Below are 6,913 nucleotides of genomic sequence, written 5' to 3' on the forward strand. Positions count from 1 at the left end.
AAATTGCAAAAATACTTGTTATTATGAGCACTATCTGCTAATATCCATTTATGAAGAACGGCAATAACCCTTTAATCCCCAAATGTTTGGATCCAGATCTCATACCAGCTAAAATGGAATAGTAAGAAGAGCAAATTGCGCAAATACTTATCATCCCTCGCGAATAAACAAGTCTTGTGTATGTTATCTAGCTGTCATCTTCTGGACCTCGGTTTCCCGTCATGTGGCTTGGAACCAGACGGTTATTGATGTGTTTGGCTGTCACAACATCCCTTTTATTGCTAAGCAAACTCTTCACTTTTGTTTCCCCAACTCATTCTCTTCTGGAAGATCTCGAAATATGTTCTACAAACTTTCCACGACATGAAAACATCCCCATGGGAAGGTTTGAACAAGCCAGATATGTTGTGTCCAATTATAACCCGGCTGCGTGCATCGTTCATATCTGTCACCCCGGGCCCGTGACAAGTCACCAAGGCCTAAAATAACCCCAGAAACCAAGTAGAGGTTACTCATCTGGTGCTATTTAAATGCAAAACTGAGATTTGGGACCCAACCCAAATACATAGAAAATCTCTGCTTGGGTACTTGGTGCCCTCACGGAAGGCCATAAAGCGAAATTATACTGTTAACATGGGGCCCTTATCAGGTTGACTACGGTCTTTTATGTATGGCGCAAACAGGTCCTGATAGTTACGAAAAGCTTCCTTCCACCTTTTGGCAACCTAAACTCCTCCGTAGATTAGTCAGTCAAAAGGTGGTACTGGATCAATGATGATTGCACGTACAAAGCAGAAGATCACGATGGCAGGGGTCTGATGGGGCGCCCAATGTATCTAATACCAAGTGGTGTAACTACAGTCTTATGGACTCCCCATCCTGGGCCACTTCCTGGTAAATATGTCCACATCATGGCCACATCCTGGTGTATGACCCCATAATGCTTATATCCTGGTATATATGGCCCCATCCTGGTATATAGCCCCCCATCGCGCCGCACACAGTACAATCGTTTATTTTTTTACTACGTGTTCACTTTCATAATAAGCATATGGAATTTTGTATAGATAAATTTGATGGATGGATAGATAGGATGTACAGACAGACAGCTACATATTGCACACTATACAGGACAAACATGCGGCGCAGCATCTGCTGTTTGCCGGAAGAAGCCCTATGCGATTGGTGGTCATGGTACTCACCTACCCTGCGCTCACCCGGCATCCTCCTGCGACGCTGGCAACTGACCGGCGTGTAAGCGGCGCAGCACATGACGTCAGTGTGATGCGCGGCCACTTATGGCAGCGTCAGCTATCAGCATATTCTCTGCTCCGTATGCCCAGGTTCATGTGTGTGGGTAGCAATATTCATGGCCTTAATTGGCGGCTGGCACATCGCAGTGCAGGGACCGATGGATCTCTGTGCTGCGATCTATTTCAGCTGGATGCGCAGCCTCCGACACACATCTACCTGAATCAGGGGCTGGGGCCAGCGGACCCCCTGCACCCCTGGGCCCGGTCGCAGTGGCAACCTCTGCGACCGCGGTAGTTACGCCCCTGCTAATACCCCAGAATCCCAGAGCATTGAAAGACCTAGTGTCTACCAAGACAAATGTCGAGGATTCCTCTAAAGCTCTACAGCCCAAGAAAGAACCAACAAAATACTAAAAGATATGAAGATAATGAAGCAGTACTATAATACTTGGGGGGACAGGAGCATCTCATGGGGGACAAGAGCATCTATATATTACACAAGGAACTACGTAGGGGACAAAAGCAACACATGCTCAGAGGCAGGACCATCACTATATTACTCGGGGGACAGGACCAGTACTAGAATACTTGGGGATAGGAGCGGTACGGATACAAATGGAATAGAAGTGAACAACTCCAATTATGTGTATTAATCCATTTTATAGTCAGTAAAAGTTTTATTTATTTTATCGCGATATGTTCTTTGTCTCTATCTGGGGTCTTGGCTCAATAAACCTCTCCTGGGGACCCCCAAACTTGTCTTAAGGGCCATGTCAGATGTTTTCCACCACCCTGTGCCGGAACCCTAGTTACGCCTCTGGGATGGACATTTCGGCAGGCAAAGTATGCAGGTCCCTTCCCATTCTTCGGCATTTTACGAGCTCTTTGATTGCTAAAAGTGTCCCATGCTGAGGTGCACAAGAATGTCACGGTACCCGAATACACATGATCCTGGCAGATAAGGACACAGAGCCGCTGTGTATATTAATAGAAATCAGGAAGGAAAATCATGACGATGGCTGGAAACAATGCTTGTTGCTTATGTTCTGATGATGGAACGGGTTCAAGTACTGTGGGCACTGGGCTGGGCATCTATTCTGAGACCATTAAATATTTATATATGAACTATGCAACCTAACAGGAGTCAAAAATCTCCAAAATAACTAGTGAGTTTTAAAGAGATACAAGCATCAGGTTTTTTTTATATAAGCCCCTACAAACATTACATAGCTGTTGGCCGGCTATCCTGTAGACAAGAAGGCTTGGCTCGGCACTGTGCTCCTGTACTCTCTACGAGAGAGCCGCTCCCGAACTCCTCTGGCTGTAGCTTGTCTCTTGGAAAAACCAAAGGATTGGCCATATTCAAACGCAACATATCGGACCCTTCTTTCCCCCAACATCAACTTTTGGAGGAAGAGTCAAGAGGCCCCAAAAATATTGAGCATTGCCTGATCTCACCGCAATGTGTATGGAGGGCTTTTAGGCTCCACGTAAAGTCTAGCTAACTGGCTCAACAGTAAGAGCAGCTAAAACATTCTTGGGTACAGATTTCTCAAGGGTAAAAAATGGACTCTGATCATAGAGAACTGGGATATTACGGCTAATTCGAAACCTAAGTTGACTTAAGCCAATGTTCAGAGCCCTTAATCCCCGGGACAGGTTTTCAAGACTTTATAAGTTCGCTCCATTTGTAAGAAGAATCCAAACAAGTTACCAGTTCCATATTTCTACTTGTATTAGCCACCATTTATTCATGACACAAGCTGGTGGCTGTTTATCATCACTAGGCTAATGTATAACCCTAGTTAGGCCCTCACCCGTCTACCCAAAAGTTGCCAAAATAACATAGATTTGGGTTCCATGCTGTGATGCTAGTCACTACTTACAGATGGTAGAAACGGTAGAGTAGTCAGGATAGCCGGGGTCTGGTAACAGAAGTTCACATATGGACACAGGGAGTATACAGAGACGTAGTCAGGTCACGATCTGAGGGTCAGAATTCCGGGAAGTCACGTAATGGATTCAGGGAATAAATTGAAATGTGGTCAGGTAACGGTCTGAGGTCAAAAGCCAGGAGTCGCGACAGGAACAGGGAGCCGGCAGAGAAGAGTCAAACAACAGTCCGGGGTCAAGACACAAAGATAAGAACACATGCAGGAACTCAGGCCAACAGCAAAACTACAGAACCAGAATGTACAACTGGCAAGGTTCTGGGAGAGCATGCTCAGTAAAGAAGCAGATCAATGACTCAGAAGATGAAACACCTGAGCAATCAGCACCTCCCAGAACCAGTATGTTAGCTTGTGCTGTCAATCAACCTGCCAGCCCAGGAAAACAGAGCAGAGCCTCTCATAGTTGTGCGAGACGCTCTGCACAGAGGAATCGTGACACATGCATTATATTACTCATGCCCCTGACCTTAATAGATATTGTTCCCAAAATGTCCTTCTCAAACAGTGATAGCAAAGTGCATATTGGTCAGAGGAGGCATCTATTAATTCTGCTTGCTTACACCTAGTAAGCCTCAAAAGAATGAGGTATTTCACAAGACTGTCTAAGGGCAGATCTACAGAGAAGGTCCAGATATGAGGCTTCTAACATTAACAAATTGAAATATGATGTGACGGCCAAGCATCACAACCTTTTTTGGTACCTAAACATTAGTGGACTAGGAACAGGAGTATGTTTAGGGGGCACTGCTACTCCTTGTGGAGACCACCAACTGACTTAGAAAGTCTTAGAGGCTAGGCACTGCTGCTTGATAAAGGGAACAAATGGATCTTCTCCCATAACAAAGGCTCTCAAATACCACAAATACCACCCATTAGAGGTAGTTTTATTAATGTCAGACTGGTTACTGGGACTTGCAGCACTTAACCAAATCAATGTCTGGGTAAGAAACTCCCATCTGTAGACAGCTGTTCCAGAAGATCCTGAAACTACTGTCTGCAGGTGGGTGGATAATAGTGGTTGGCGGAGGTACATGGACGGTATGGTGAGTCCGTGCCTACTTATGTCATAGGTTGAAATTGTACCAGAGGTAAAATGAGTTTTAATCTAAGTATTATCCTAAAAACAAAAAGAGGCCAATGAGATTCTTACCAAATCATAGAGATTGGGAATTTTATTATCTCCACACCCATGAGATAAATAGGAGTGCATTCTTTGTAGACATCAGTATATGCTATATTGCCAATGATATTAAAGACGGCAGTCCAAGAGACTATACAGTGCCTTGCGAAAGTATTCGGCCCCTTTGAATTTTTCAACCTTTTCCCACATTTCAGGCTTCAAACATAAAGATAAAAATGTTAATGTTCTGGTGAAGAATCAACAAGTGGGGCACAATTGTGAAGCTGAACGATATTTATTGCTTATTTTAAAGTTTTGTTAAAGTTAAAAAACTGAAAATTGGGGCGTGCAATATTATTCATCCCCTTTAAGTTAATACTTTGTAGCGCCCCCTTTTGCTGCGATTACACCTGCTGTCGCTTGGGGAATGTGTCTATCAGTTTTGCACATCGAGAGACTGAAATTCTCGCCCATTCTTCCTTTGTAAACAGCTGGAGCTGAGTGAGGTTGGATGGAGAGCGTTTGTGAACAGCAGTTTTCAGCTCTTTCCACAGATTCTCGATTGGGTTCAGGTCTGGACTGTGACTTGGCCATTCTAACACCTGGATACGTTTATTTGTGAACCATTCCATTGTAGATTTTGCTTTATGTTTGGGATCATTGTCTTGTTGGAAGACAAATCTCCGTCCCAGTCTCAGGTCTTTTGCAGACTCCGGTCTGGTCGTGTATTTGGCTCCATCCATCTTCCCATCAATTTTAACCATCTTCCCTGTCCCTGCTGAAGAAAAGCAGGTCCAAACCATGATGCTGCCACCACCCTGTTTGACAGTGGGGATGGTGTGTTCAGGGGGATGAGCTGTGTTGCTTTTACCACAAACATATCGTTTGGCATTGTGCCCAAAAAGTTTGATTTTGGTTTCATCTGACCAGAGCACCTTCTTCCACATGTTTGGTGTCTCCCAGGTGGCTTTTGCCAAACTTTAAACAACATTTTTCATGGATATCTTTGAGAAATTGCTTTCTTTTTGCCACTCTTCCATTAAGGCCAGATTTGTGCAGTGTATGACTGATTGTTGTCCTATGGACAGACTCTCCCCCCTCAGCTATAGATCTCTGCAGTTCATCCAGAGTGATGATGGGCCTCTTGGCTGCATCTCTGATCAGTCTTCTCCTTGTTTGAGATGACATTTTTGAGTGACGGCTGGGTCTTGGTAGATTTGCAGTGGTATGATACTCCTTCCATTTCAATATGATCGCTTGCACAGTGCTTCTTGGGATTTTTAAAGTTTTGGAAATCTTTTTGTAACCAAATCCAGCTTTAAACTTCTCCACAACAGTATCATGGACCTGCCTGTTGTGTTCCTTGGTCTTCATGATGCTCTCTGTGCTTTAAACAGAACACTGAGACTATCACAGAGCAGGGACCTTTATACGGAGACTTGATTACACACAGGGGATTATATTTATCATCAGTCATTTAGGACATCAGATCATTCAGAGATCCTCAATGAACTTCTGGAGTGAGTTTGCTGCACTGAAAGTAAAGGGGATGAATAATATTGCACGCCCCAATTTTCAGTTTTTTAATTTTAACAAAAGTTTAAAATAAGCAATAAATTTCGTTCACCTTCACAATTGTGTCCACTTGTTGTTGATTCTTCACCAGAACATTAAAATTTTTTATCTTTATGTTTGAAGTCTGAAATGTGGGAAAAGGTTAAAAAATTCAAGGGGGCCGAATACTTTCGCAAGGCACTGTATGTGTGGTAGAGAAAACTTTCATCTCTGAAATTCCTCACCTGCCCTTACTCAAAAAAATGTCATAATAACTTCTTCCTTTCCATTCACTAACCTCCAAAAATAAAGGGAGTGGGTAGGTGGTGGAGACATTCTCGTACATAATCTAATTTATTTATTAAAAAAATGTGAGTCTCAGGGGGTCTATGCAGATGCGACCCATTAATGGACATCTGCTCCCTATTATCTGCTTGCCTGGACCATCTGGATGAAAAACCTGCGATAGGCAAACCAGGTATCGTTAGGGTTAGAGGACAGTAAATGTATAGCTAAACATACACTCTTACATTTCAATGACTTGTAGTGAGATCTTCCAGAGCTGGGAGTCTGCAGAGTATATGGGAAACTTAATTTTTGTCTTTTTTTTACCCTTGTGGATCGGGATGGTGCACTCTTATGAAGAGTTCATGAATGCTCAGTTTTCCAAACACATTGCAAAATAATATGCACACTTTGATGAGAACTTGGTCACCTAGGGTTCCACCATGGCAGGGAGTCATTGGCCAAGATGGTGGCTACCCTGTCCTAAAGGGGGCTTTACACGGTAGCGATATCGCTAGCAATTTGTAGCGATAGCGAGCGTGTAAGTACCCGCCCCCGTCGCGCATGCGATTGTTTGTGATCGCTGCCGTAGCAAACATTATCGCTACGGCAGCGTCACACATACTTACCTGGTCGTCGTCGTCGTCGCTGTTACTGCCGAACAACCCCTCCTTCAAGGGGGAGGGACGTTCGGCATCACAGCGACGTCAGCGCAACGTCACTAAGCAGCCGGCCAATCAAAGCGGAGG

This window comes from Anomaloglossus baeobatrachus, chromosome 12 (assembly GCF_048569485.1).
Source record: "Anomaloglossus baeobatrachus isolate aAnoBae1 chromosome 12, aAnoBae1.hap1, whole genome shotgun sequence".
Taxonomy (NCBI): Eukaryota; Metazoa; Chordata; class Amphibia; order Anura; family Aromobatidae; genus Anomaloglossus; species Anomaloglossus baeobatrachus.